This window comes from Pleuronectes platessa, chromosome 3 (assembly GCF_947347685.1).
Source record: "Pleuronectes platessa chromosome 3, fPlePla1.1, whole genome shotgun sequence".
Taxonomy (NCBI): Eukaryota; Metazoa; Chordata; class Actinopteri; order Pleuronectiformes; family Pleuronectidae; genus Pleuronectes; species Pleuronectes platessa.
Genome location: NC_070628.1, coordinates 30360281 through 30374705, shown reverse-complemented (window position 1 = coordinate 30374705; position 14425 = coordinate 30360281). Strand labels below are relative to the sequence as shown.

Genomic DNA, 14425 nt, shown 5'->3' with positions numbered 1-14425 from the left:
CGAGCCGCCGCCGCAGTCCTGGTCCAATGCCCGTACCCGTACCCGATGCCAACGCGACACAGGGTCCACCACCACCACCACGATCAGCCCAAACGACACAGAATCCGCCACAATGGGTCCACCACCACGACCCCCGGTGCGCGATCAACAAACCGCAATCCATGGTGCGGCCACAGAGGCCCTGGATCTGCGGGTGATAAAGCAAAGGGATTCCGGGGAAGGGGGATAGGGATGGAGAAGAGGAAGGAGAAGCTGGAAAGAGAAGCTCCGTGTAACATGTGTCATAAAATAGAACAAGTAACGTTCTGACGCACTAATTAGCTCTAACTATAAGCTTTATCAAAAAGGAAGGTTTTGAGCCTAATACACATTTCCCATGTCTGTCTCAAACCCTCATATATACATTTTATTACTTTATAACATCCTACACCTTCTCCATATCTCTGACCCCCCTTACCTGTTGTGTCATCCCCCACTACACACACACATTTGTACACACTATGCCCTGTTATGCACACACATACACACACACTATTTCACACCCCTCTGATATGCAAACGCCCATACACAAATACAGCACATAGACATGTCCACGCGTGCAAAAAGATGTCTCCTGTATTCTACTAAAGTCTGACGGGGTTGACATAAAGAGGGGAAAACACTTTGAAACCTTGTGACATGCATACATGTGTTATTACAAAGCAACTGCTCTGATATGAGATATTAAGTTTTTCTTCTGATGAAACAAGCTCTTTTTAATCATAAAAAGATATTTTCATATCAAATCATTTTATTGCACATGAATGATTGAACCATTCTCTGTGGACATGCTGTTTGAGGTGTAGTGGGAAGACAGTGTCATAGATTTTATCAAATAATTGTTAAATTAAAATCGAATTGTGTTGAATACAATAGCAGTTTCAACTGCTGAATGTGTTTTGTCCCATGTCTCAAGAATCAGATTGGTGTATTAATGTCTGTTAGTGGGTGATTGTGACCAATAGTACTTAGTGCCCATTAAGACGAGAATAGAGCAACATAAATAAGGTGCTATTCCCATTATCAATTCATCTGCTGATTATTTCTCGAAATTTATAAATTAGACTACAAAATACCGTGTAAAGAGTGTAATTTATAACATCAGATCAACAATCCACGAGTATTCAGTGTATTATTCAACGTGACTAAAACATCAAATTCTTACAATGCACAAGCTGACACGGTTAAATTGATATTCATTGGGTATAACACAAATATTCTGATTACTTGCTGTTTAAATTAATGTGGATTGGCTCATCGACTTATCAGTGAACTGCAATGATCATCGGAGCATCAGAGCAGACAGCAGCAATATCATGATGTTAAAATGCTATATTTATGACTGGACCCATGTCAGTGTTAGTAATTAGATGCATTAGTTTGTGACGGAGCGAGCTAACCTCTCCGAGCACAGGTGACCACCATAGACGGTAAGGGCTCTCTATGGGAGCTCTCCCCGGCTCGGACCTCCATCATCCACAGGCGGCTCTTCAGCGCCAAGTTCTCCCTGCGGCTCCGAGTCCAGTAAAGTTGGCAAGATATTCACAGATTCGGACTTCCCGGATCAGTAAGTCATAAGCGAAATGTTGTTAAAGCACAAACGCTGCATAATTTCCACAGTAGTAATGTGGACAACGGGCTACAGGCCAGTTATTATCATCAATATGAGTCGTCCTCCGTGACGGGCACAGAACATTGGTGTCTACGTACAGCTTGCTTAAGCCTGAAACATGCTTCTGCGACTGCGTCTGCGTCTTTTCACGCCGCTGTGGCGCAAGACTCGTTGTCATTCATGCTTCCCCAACCGTTGCGCATCTTACAAAGCAATTCCGCGCCAGAACACTAGGCGGAGTAATGCTTTTTGTCGAAGACGACCTGAGAGACGCCTTCTTTCTTCTTCATCGATTGTTTATTTACATAGCTACTGCGGCTCCTTGTAGCCTTTTTCAGGCGGACAAATATGAAAATCATGTCAAAGGTCCAGGGTCTCCTGCTGACTATGCTACAGTACTAAGTTTGGGAAAAAGTGATTTAGCATTATTTGGGGAAATATTAAATATGACTATTATTCAATAACTTCGGTCTCATACTGTATATTGTCACCAAAATCACGTCACAGATTCAGGGTCTCCTGCTTACTATGCTACAGTACTAATTTTGGGGAAATGTGATTGAGCATAATTTTGGGAAATATTTGTTCATCATCCAATTTCAGTTCGGTATCATATGAGCATCATCTGCCAGTTAGTTCTATAGGTTAGTCCTCAGCCCTGTCATTTGGAAAAACGGACAGGGCAAGATTATTCCAAATTGTACCATAAATAACACATAGCAAAAGCTCTATATATTGTTTATATATAGAGACATAACAGTAACACCGTATGTCTGTTTGCTGTCAATCTCCGAATCATAACCTTCTTTCTTCATTTCTCATTGCCTCTCCCTATTGACCTCTGTCCTCCTCCCCCATGTCTCTCATCGTAAGTCAGTTTCCCTGTCTCTATACTGCTGCTTCAGCAGCTCTGGTTGAAGTCTAGCAACAAAATGATTCACTAATCACAGTGGTCAAACTGTTGCTTTCCATCTGTGTTTACTTAAACCTTTAGGTGCTTTGAAAACTTTTTTTTACTTTTAGCTGAATTGAGGTGGAAACTGCAGTTAAAGAAGTAGCATTAATGTTATCCACTGGCACAGGCAGTTCATGTTTTATAACATAAGTTGGAGAACTTTGGTTACTTCATTTGTCATGTTTCACCATGTTGGGTATACAAAAGACTAACAAGAGTGGCGGTTAACTGTGGTTCCAACTTTCACTGAGGTAAACAAATAAAGAATTGGATGTTATGTTAAATAATATGCATGTTACACAACGTGAACATGACACTATAATATAAGCAGTACACAATAATGGCAACATAACACAACATGTGACCATGACACAAACATGTGAATATGACAAACAGCCCTCAGTCATTGTGGTTTTGTTCTTGTTGCAGCCTACTGTAAGCTGCTCATATTATTTTGTTCCCAAAAGACGATACAGGGTGTAACTGGCTCTACTTCACAGAGTGCAGAGCCTGGTGTCTGATAAGGTTGCTGAGGAAGGAGAGTTCTTGCCACACTTGGAGCAGTTGAACTTCCTCTCCCCAGTGTGGACACTCTGGTGGACCGTCAGGTTGGTGGAGGTTGCCAACTGCTTCCCGCAATGTGGGCAGGGGAAGGGCCTCTTCCCCGTGTGAACCATCTGATGGCGCTTGAGGCCGCAGAACTGGCCGAAGCTTTTCCCACAATGGGTGCACTGGCATGGCTTCTCTCCCGTGTGGACGCGCTCATGGATGCGCAGCTTGCATTGGTGGGCATAACGGCGTGTTTTTTACTGGAGGAGCAAGCACTGTGCATCTGCCCCATTTCAGACCATGAATATTGTGTTTGCTGATGCTGGGACCCCACTGTTGTGATTGAAACAGGGGGGCTGTTAAAGATCACTTCACTGGGGGAGTCACTGATCTGAATACACAGCAGTGGCTGATACTGGGACCTGACATTGCTACGAGGTTTCTCTTCATCATCTCAACCCCTTCCAAAAGACGGCGCCTCCCTGCAGCTGTTTGAGTTTATTACAAGGATGTCCAGTTTAGATTCATGGTTCACCCCATCCATGTTGCACTCAGGCATTCTTGGGACAGTTGGGAAGGCACAGGCCACATTTGTCCTTGTTTGACTGAATGAGGACTTTGCTGGTACACTCTGTGGTGTGTATTTGGAGCAAGATGGCTGCTGCTTATCTTCAGTCTCACTGCTCTCCTGCCAGTCCAGCAGGGTGTGGGGAGCTCTCTCTTTCTCTGGGGTGTCACCTGATGAACCAACAGCAAAGAAACACAATGACAGAAACCTATTAACTGTATTCTTGTCACGTATGGTGCACTAAACAAGGTTTATACAAGTCAGCTTAAAGAAGCTTAATAACCAGTGTTCTGTGTTGACATCCCTGCTTTGAGTAATGACTAGAGGTGCTGATTTTCAATATCATTCAGTTTTACCACTATTTTCTAAATCAATTAATGGATTTGTCTATAAAATATCTCTGATCCAGTTTCCCAGGATCCAAGGAGGCGGCTTCAGATCAACGACCAAATCCCTAGGAAAAACAGTTCATAAAGATGGAAAACAGAGAAGAGCGGAAATTTTGGAGGGTGTAAAGAGGATTTATGTTGACATTTCGCCAGGAAAATCAATAAAAAATATGAATATATACTCAAAACAGTTGCAAGCATTTTTCTGATAATCAATAAACAAATAAATAAACTGGTGTCATAAAATCAGAAACATTTTAAAATGTGACGATCATTTAGCAGATGATTTTACAGCAATTGTGTTCTTTCATGCAACAAAAACCAGCAATAGAAAGTCTGAACGTGCTGTAAGAACTTTAGCTGATAACAGTTTTGCATGTAGTCAAAAGTTTCACAATTTAAATCAACAAACTACTGTGCTCTGTGCTGTGCAATAAGCAGGATTTCCGCATTCAAAAACTGAACCCCATCCACTTTAAAATAGACGGTTTTATTCTAGTTTTTAAATCGAATTTCTGGCATAAGGTGTAAATCTTACCAGAATTTATGAAACCTATCACTGTGGTGAGTGTTGTGACATTAAGTGTGAATGTTGATTCTGCCTTGTGTGCATTCAAACTGTGGGCGGGCGGCAGTGGCTGAGGGGTAGATCTGTCGTCCTCCAAACAGAAAGTCAGCGGTTCAATCCCAGCCTGCATGCCGAATTGTCCTTAGGCAAGATGCTGAACCCTGGATGGCCCCTTGTAGAAAAAAGTGCCCATAGATGCACTGTATGAATATGTGTGAATGGATAATGAATGGACTGTTCAAATAAACTACTTCTGCATAGTTTAAGCTAAACATATATATACAGTGGTGGCCAAAATTATTAGAACACCTTTAGGATCTGACAAAATTGACCTTTTTTTGCCTACAAAACATGATTTAATTTCATAATGTTCATGAAACATGCAGATGGTTGCTCTGGGCACAAACAAATAACAGATGAAGTGAGTCCTACTGTTTTTATCCACTTTTAACTTCAATATTTGGTATGTCCACCTTTTGCAGCAATTACAGCAGCACATCTCTTTGGCATATTGTCAATATATTTCCTGAGAACTTCAACACTAATTTTATCCCATGCCTTCTGCAACTCAAGCTAAAGGCTTCCTTTGAATGTACAATAGATCTTTACAGTTTATTTTCCAACTCGCCCCAAATTTGCTTAATGGGGTTCAAGTCCATCATTTTCAATGTTCCAGCAGATTCCTTCTGTCGCAGGTAGTTCCGGCAATAGTTAGAAAATGGCACCCCACTCCATAATACTACCCCCTCCGTATTTAACTGTTGGCAAGAGATACTCATTTTTATATCTTTCCCCCACCCTCCGTCGAACAAACACTCTTCGCTTGTCGCCAAAATTTCAAACTTGGACTCATCAGTCCACAACACTTTATACCAATCTTCCTTTGTCCATTTCTTGTGTTCTTTTGCAAATTTCAGGCATTTCACTCCATTTTTCTCTCTCAGTAATGTTTTTTTTTTTGCTGCTATTCTGCCAACAAGTCCTTCTTCCCCCAGTTTCCGTCGCACAGTTCTTGAAGACACTGTTGCATCATCAGTGATTGTGGTGTTGATCTCATCACGCAGTTCTCGTGAGGCCTTTCTTCGATCCTTAAGACTGAGAATTTTGAGATGCTTCATATGTCTGTCAGAAAGTTTCTTTTTTCTACCTCTCCCCTTTCGGTTCTGGTGTGAATTGGTGGCATCATGGCAGTCTAAACATTGACAGTGAAATAGGCCTAGCTTGTTTTTTGTAAGGAAAATGACCTAAATCTCCTTATGATGGCTCTATTCTATGGTTTATAGAGCATAATTGATGACTTTGTAGATATTTCATTCGTTTAATGGGTATTTTAATGGCCAATTCAACAAAAACAACTGAAACCTCTGGTGTTCCAATAATTTTGGCCACCACTGTATGTATTAAATGTACTCAGCTTTTTGATAGAATAGACGGTTTGAATTATGGCAGTTTAAATGTTACGATTTTTTCCCCTGACAGTGTTGCATGTTTTCACCCTGCATCCCTGAAGTGATTACAAATAATTACTCTTTGTCTCTGTGTGTCAGTACACCCTGATGAAGGCATTTACCGATACAAGTTGGTGTATTCTAAAGCTTCAATCCCATTAAAATAAAGGTAATTTACAAATTTTAAGATTATGATGAAAAATTAAATAAAATCAAACTTAAACAAACCACAAACAAACTCAAAGATAACGAATATACTAAACGATTGGGGCACCTTAGCCTTTGCTCTTTTAATTTTCAGCAAATATAGGTGGTTGAATAAAACTTTTTTCTTTTCTTTTTTAAATCAAACAACTAAGCCTTTACACAATTAATTGTTAAATCTAAAGTCTGCGTGTCGCTCCTCTCATTTTAACACTGAGTCCTGACTGTGAGCGTCACGTCTTGTGTTGTACTGAGCACAACATGTTGAGGAGTCATTTTCATGATTTTTAAATGCAGCCTCAAACTCTGGAGCGAATCAAACAAACACTAAGTAACTTCATCTGGTGATCAGGTCCTGATAACTAGTGATGAGTGTTTATTAGCTACAGTGAGTGCAGAGTCGAGGAGGACACAGAAACTCCAGTTCGGTACAAACCAACTGCAGATTCTGCTCTGATCATGACACAGTTAATCACTGAGCAGCTGTGACCATACAAACTCTGTGTTTCACTTCTACAAAGTCACATACCGTTTTAAACAAACCATAATATGTTTTATATTTTAGATTCTAAAAGAGCCACCTTTTGCTCTGATGACAGCCTTGAACACTCTTGGCTTTCTTCAATCAGCTTCATGCGGTAGTCACCTGGAATGGTTTTCAATTAACAGGTTTGCCTTGTCAAGAGTTACGTGTGTGGTTTCCTACGTGAAGCTTGGAGGGGTAGGTGTGATGGTGCTTTGCTGGTTATACTCAGTAGTGCGACAGTTACTTTGAAAAAGTAATCTGATTACTGATTACTCCTATAAAAAGTATCTTAGCTATTTTATAGATTACTTGATTTTAAAAGTAACTAAATTAGATTACAAGTTACTTTATTAGTTACATTCAGCAACTGCCGACAACACCCCGCCTAACAGTTATGTACACAACAACAATGTACAATGTATCTCCTGACATTTTAAGTTGAGCTTAAAAACTATTTCCTGAAAAAATACATGTTTTTATAAAAATAAAATAAAGACAGTCTTTCTTGACAACACTGTAATGGCAAAACTTACTATTTATGATCTACATTGTTTATAAATGTAACTATTACATTTTTTTCAACATGTTTATGAACATTGTACCTGTTGTTCACAGCATTAGAGAAGCAAGGAGTGGTTTTACAAAACAAAACAAGTGTATAACACCCCATGTAGGCTGATATCATGTCAACATTTGTAACTTTGGCCTAATCTTATGTTGTAATCGCATGTTATGAGTGAAACAGTGGAGTGGGGCGAGTAAACCAGTGGTTGTACCTCATTAACAGAAGCTTCTCAAACCTCTTGTCAGAAAGTATTTTTCTTCTAGGAGTGAGCACCAAACCTCTCAGACTGAAAAGCTGCTCCACAGGAGCACTTGATGGGGTTGGAGTGTTATACTTTAAGAACATTTTCTTTATGTTACGAAACTGATGCACAATCTGAAGGTCATAGGCTGACCTCAGGTAGTTCATGAATTCCAATTCTGCAGAGTAGGTCTCCTCTGGCTCTGCCTCAAAAGTGAAAAAGTCCATCTCACCTTGGCTGTCAGATGTGGTGGGCACACTGGCAGGGCTCTGTGCTGTTGTGCGGCGGCACTCTGCTGTCAGAAGCTCTTTTCCTCGCTCCCTCCTACCTGCATCTCTCAGCCATCGGAGTTAGAATTTTGGACAACTGGCAGCTGCGAGAAGAGCATCTTTGTCGTCCAGCACACTGGCAAAACGTGTCTGGATAGCCTGAAAAATATAATTCATACGTTTATTCCTACAAGGCCTACAATTTATTATGTCATTGAATTACATGCAAGCCACGCCTAATGTGGGATCAATATTATGGATTTAATTTTGTTTTAGGTTACTTACTGGGACATTTGTATTTGTTTTATTTGTTTTATTTTATTTTTCATCTTTTGCGATGATAATGAATATTATGTTCCATGTTCATAAATAGTGTGATGCAATACATTTTAACTAGCTTAAAAGATGGCGTATACCTGCACTATGGCATTTGGAAGGCCTGCAGTCATCCTGGAGAGGGCATCTTTCACAGCCAGGGTCTTCTGCATCAGAACTTCAAGTTTGGGTAGTAAAGTCCCATAAGGACAGTCGCCTTGCAAAATGTCCAGTGCTGCTGTCAGAGGCTTCATGGCGGTGCAGTACTCATCCAGGAACTGGTACTCTTTGTCTTTGAAGCACTTAACTCCCAGCTTGATGCACAGAGTATTCAGCTCAGTCATGGGGATATCTGCAATTCTCTTTACAGCATCAAAAAAGGAATTCTGCCTTGTGGATGTTGGTACCAAGAGCTTTCTTTTGCTGTTTCTGATGCAAGGGTAGATCTACTTGATTTGGTCCAAAGAGCTGTGCATTTTGCTGTGCTGCTCCTATACACAGCCTTGCTCTCTGCATTGGAAGTTAAATATTTCTCCACATCATTTGTAGAAATGAGGTTGATGGTGTGTGAAGCACACCTGTGGTGCGGGGGAAGAGACAGCTGGGCATCACTTTCATCCTCAGCTGAGAGGATTTCTGACACATCTAAAAAAGTGACATCATCATCATCTGTGGGGGTAGACTCTCCCTCCTCATCATTGGATTCTGTGACAGGCTGATACTTTAAACGCCTTGACAAAGTTGAATCCATTATCAGTCACTGTTGCAACTACTTTGTTGAGTAGTCCATATGAGTAGGAGTAGTCCAGATCTCCGCTGCTTCCCGGGTGGGCTGCCACATGCAATACTGCTGTAAAAACGTGCACAAGCAGCCATTCCAGAAAGTGCTGCAACTTTAAACATAAACTAACAGCTAGCTAGCGTTAGCTCCCTGCTGCTAACGTAAACACCGACACGTCCCCCAGAAGTGAGCGGCTGACATGGAGCCAGCAGCCCGATAACATAACCCATCGAGCCCGAGCTGAGGAGGGGGCTGTGGCTCTAACTTATCCCGACCACAGGCTCTGTTTCCTCTGCCTCTCACCCCGCTCCCCGGCTGGTTAGCGTCCCCCCTCGGCTAGCTCCCCAGCTAACACCCGCCGCCTCGAGTTGAGGAGGGTTCTGTGGCTCGTAATTTACCCTGGTCTCCGCCTCCGGGGGGGGGGGGGGGGGGCTATGCCATGTAGACCAACTGTGACGTAAATTCTGGTCGTATTCCCATTCAACACACTCTAGCGTATAGTTTCTGACATAGAGGAACCACAACAAATCGCGGGAGTTTTTTTTTTCCAAAGTTTTTGGGACGGTAGACACGCCAGATACCCAAATTAACGTGTAGAAGCACTACAAAAGTGGAATTTTCATAATATGTCCCCTTTAAGTCCTAAACAGGCAGGTGTTCATGAGAGCATGCTCTATGTTCAAAGGTCAATCAAACAGAGACACTGCAGATCTACTCACCAGTGTTAAGGCTACTAGGACTTGTACTCTCTCTGTCCAAACATATCAGATGGAATGAAAATATCATTGTCTCATCCTCATATATAAGATGATCCCCACTTTTTCAAACCTAATTTCCATGAAAAAATACATGTCGTTTTGAGCCCGACATATTGTCTCTCCAGATAACCGATACTTACGATACCTTTCAATACTAAAATAACAAAACACAGACGATGCCCATTTTTTTGAAGCACCGTAAGCACCGTGAGCGCCAATGCCAGCTGTTAGCATCGGTGCTGCGCCTCTTCTGGAGCTGCGGCGCTGATCTCTGAGCAGCTGAGACCAGAGAAACTGTGTTTTCATTGTTTCCACTGATAAGAGGCTGCCGGTCAGTCAGTGAGCAGCTGCTTCACGTGAACGAGCTCTGATCTCACTGTGTGAGTCTCTGAGCATGTGAGCGGGGCGGGGGGCGGAGCCCCGGGGCCTGTGTGTGTGTCCGCTATCTGGGAGCGTGCACACACACACACTGGTTGTTACACATTCCCCCGCTCCTGGTATTTCATGATGGCCTGATACGATGATGATTTAAAAAATTAACGTGAACCTGACTTTCACTCACGTTCAACATATGAATGGCTGCACTGTTATATCCACTGTTTTGTTTTGCACTGTTGTTGTTTTTGCACAGTACCTTTTGAAAAGATTCCTGGAAGTCTGGAATGACACTACACCGCGTTCCACATTATTATGCAAATTGGATTTAAGGGTCATAAACATTCATTTTTTAGTTTTTGAATTAAACTCATGGATGGTATTGTGTCTCAGGGCTATTTGGATGATTGAAATCAATCTCAGACACCTGTGATAATTAGTTTTCCAGGTGAGCCCAATCAAAGGAAAAATACTTAAGAAGGATGTTCCACATTATTAAGCAAGCTACAAGATTCAGGCAAAATGGGCAAGAAAAAGGATCTCTCTGCTGCTGAAAAGCAGCAAATAGTGCAATACCTTGGTCAAGGTATCACAACATTGGATATTTCCAAAAGAATTGCGCGTGATCATCGGACAGTGAAGAAATTTGTCACTGAGTCACAGCACAAGCGGGTTCGTTCAGACAAAGGCAAAATAAGGAAGATTTCTGCCAAACAAATGCGTGGGGTTAAGAGAGCAGCCACTAAAATGCCATTGAATAGCAGCAAACAGGTGTTTGAAGCCGCTGGTGCCTCTGGAGTCTCGCGAACTTCAAGATGTAGGATGCTCAAGAGGTTTGCAAGTGTCCTTAAACCTGTTATTCGGCCACCCCTAAACCAAGCTCACAAGCAAAAAAGGTTGCAGTGGGCTCAGGACTACATGAAGACTAACTTCCAAACTGTTTTGTTTACGGATGAGTGCCGTGCAACCCTTGATGGTCCTGATGGATGGAGTAGAGGATGGTTGGTGAATGGCCACCATGTCCCAACAAGGCTGAGACGTCAACAAGGAGGTGGCGGAGTCATGTTTTGGACCGGAATCATGGGGAGAGAGCTGGTAGGCCCCTTCAGGGTCCCTGACGGTGAAAATGACCTCGGCAAAGTACGTAGAGTTTCTGACTGACCACTTTCTTCCGTGGTACAAAAAGAAGAACCGTGCCTTCCGAAGCAAAATCATATTCATGCATGACAATGAACCATCTCATGCTGCAAAGAATACCTCTGGGGCATTGGCTGCTATGGGAATAAAAGGAGAGAAACTCATGGTGTGGCCCCCATCTTCCCCTGACCTTAACCCTATTGAGAACTTTTTGAGCATCATCAAGCAAAATATCTATGTGGGTGGAAGGTGCTCTGGGAGGCTATTATGGCATCCTGCAAAGACATTAAACCAGAAACTATCAAAGAACTCACAAGTTCAATGGATGCAAGAATTGTGAAGGTGATATCAAAGAAGGGGTCCTATGTTAACATGTAACTTGACCTGTTAAGATGTTTTTGATTAATACTTTTTTTGATTTCAGTAAATATGACCTCTTAATGCTGCAAATTCAACAAATGACAATTTTTAGTTCTTTACAACCTATAAAATATCTTGAAACTTTGAAACAGAAACTCTGCATAATAATTTGGAACACTGCATTTTGAGTTTTTCATTTTTGAAAAAAATACTGTTATCATTGGGAGGTTTGTTCAATAAAATTTGAATTATACTCTAACAGTTGATGACTTGAAAATTATACTGACTGGCTGTGCATTACTATTTAGGAAAATCTGAGCAAAGTGTAATTTGCATAATAATGTGGAACGCGGTGTAGTTGTTGCACTTGTTGCAACTTTATTATGTTGTGCTATGCTCTATTGCACATGTTTTGTATCTTATAACATTTTTCTATTTTTCAGTTTAAGTTCATGTTTTAAGTTCAGGTACATGGTATCTTAGAAAATCCTTTTTTTTTACCGTGGTATCGAAATTGGCATCGAGAATCGTGTTATTTTACTGGTATTGGCACCGACCACTGAATTTTTTTTATCGTGACACCCCTACTCCAGAGTAGAGACTTTTCAGCACAAACACTTCTATTCATTCAGCTAAGACACAGAGCCTCGGTCTAATAATGGTAGAGGAAACCCAGATAATGTATTCAAGTCACAAAGTGATTACACCTAACACCGGACCTCAGGTTTTCTTCTGGGCTGAATAAACTATCAACATCCACATTTCACAAGCTTCTCCTCCTCCCATGTAACATCATTAACACACCACAAAAAACTCTGATGTCCCCCTCTGCTGACAACAGTCCACAACTGAGATAGTTTAGTTCAGTTTAATGTCATAATAACAAGAAAAATGGACACTGGACCAGAGAATCTGTAAATGATTAATCCTGAAGTAGAGCTGCACGATATACAGCATGTCCGATATATTATCGGCTCGATAATTATAATTTTATATTATTGTTTATCTATAAGAATCGGAAATTAAAGCTGATATAACGTCCGTTAAACACCTGGTCGCGCTCAAATAGTCATACATCTGTGCCTGTCCATACCAGCGTGATGTGTTTACATCGGAACTGAAAACTGCGTTGCCGGCGTGGAAGTTTTTTTACACTTTCTAAGAGCGACTGTAGAGCAATTTGCACCAAATGTGCAAAGGTTCGAGAGAGGGGGGAAGAATTTCAAATTTTAACACTAACAATCTCAAAAGTCATTTTAGAGTCTGTAATCGCGACGACAATGATTGGTGAGAATACAAAGCACTAGCAACCAGCGTTAGTGAGGGGGAAAAAGTCTGTGCTTCTTTTCAGATGTGTCCCTGCCCTATATGATGTGGTCGCCGCACACATTCCTACTCTGATTGATGCCAGGGTAAGTTTTACCACAGACATATGGACCTCAGACATCAGTCCAGTTAGTTTTCTTGGTTTGACAGCTCAGTTGCTGGATGATAATCATGAGTAGGGCTGCCGCAATTAGTCGACGTCATCGATGACTAATTTCGATTTCTAAAACGTTTCATTTCAATTCATTATAACAAATGTTTTTCTTCAATATCACTACGTAATGCCGGGTTTGTACATGTGTGAAAGGCAGACTCTGGGTAGACTCAGTAGCCAATTCTCCGGATTTTACCTTGAGGTCATGTCTGAATACAGATTAAGTGAGATACTGAGTTCACAATCATTTCTAGTGTGAGATATAACTGACCGGTTTATTCAGATGACAAGTTAATATATGAGTTGTAGTTGACTGGTTAGTGGGTGTTACTCCCTTCATAATGCTATATGATAATGTTTGGCAGTATTTGTAATAGCTGTCACATATGCCTACTTCAGACACCATGTTACATGTCAATTATTAAGAGGGTTTGATATTTAGGGCCCGAGCACCGAATGGTGAGAGGCCCTATTGAATCTGTAAGGATTTTTATTATTATTATTAGGGCCCGAGCACCGAAAGGTGAGAGGCCCTATTGAAATTGTAAGGATTTTTATTAGGGCCCGAGCACCGAATGGTGAGAGGCCCTATTGAATCTGTAAGGATTTTTATTATTATTATTATTATTATTATTATTATTATTATTATTATTATTATTATTTCCCTTTGGGGGGCTTTTTCAGGGTCTAGACATGCTCAAAAAGTTATGAAACTTTGCAGGAAATTCAAGGTCTGCGGATATTTTAGTATTCTGGAGTAATTGGAATTGGGCGTGGCAAAATGGCTCTACAGCACCCCCTGGAACCAGCCCCTAGGTTTCCACATAACGGATTTTCATCAAAATCTGGATATAGGTGTATCGTGACCAGTCATGAAAAAAAGTCTCATGGAGCATTATGAAAAACGCAACAGGAAGTCCGCCATTTTGCTTTTAGTGGCCATTTTGGCAATATCCCACATTTTTACTTTTACGTACTTGTCCCAGGGCTTTCATCAGATCAACTTCAAATTCAGATGAGTGTCATCACAACAAGATGGAGATAAAAAATGATTGAGGGATTTTTTTTTTATCACACCGTGTGACCGTGGCATGGCGTTAAAAATTGGTTACACGCCATCAAAACACGGGCATCTGTATCTCGGACATACATGTTCCAATCAAGTCCAAACTAGACATGTAAGACAATAGTCCCCGCCTGATGACATCTATGCATAAATGATGACTTAAAACCGCAGCGCCCCCTGGTGGCAACAGGAAATGTCTTGTTTTTTGCTTGTCTTACAC

At 41.3% G+C, this 14425-nt stretch overlaps 1 long non-coding RNA gene across 1 annotated transcript; it reads right to left on the bottom strand.

The window, feature by feature from the left end:
- Positions 1-1112: 1112 nt before the first annotated feature.
- On the bottom strand, positions 1113-9222 carry LOC128437141 (uncharacterized). Its single transcript, XR_008338171.1, has 2 exons — positions 8350-9222; positions 1113-8092 (listed from the first exon to the last, which is right to left on the bottom strand). It is a non-coding gene; the product is annotated as an uncharacterized LOC128437141 (long non-coding RNA).
- Between the last annotated feature and the right edge of the window lie 5203 nt (positions 9223-14425).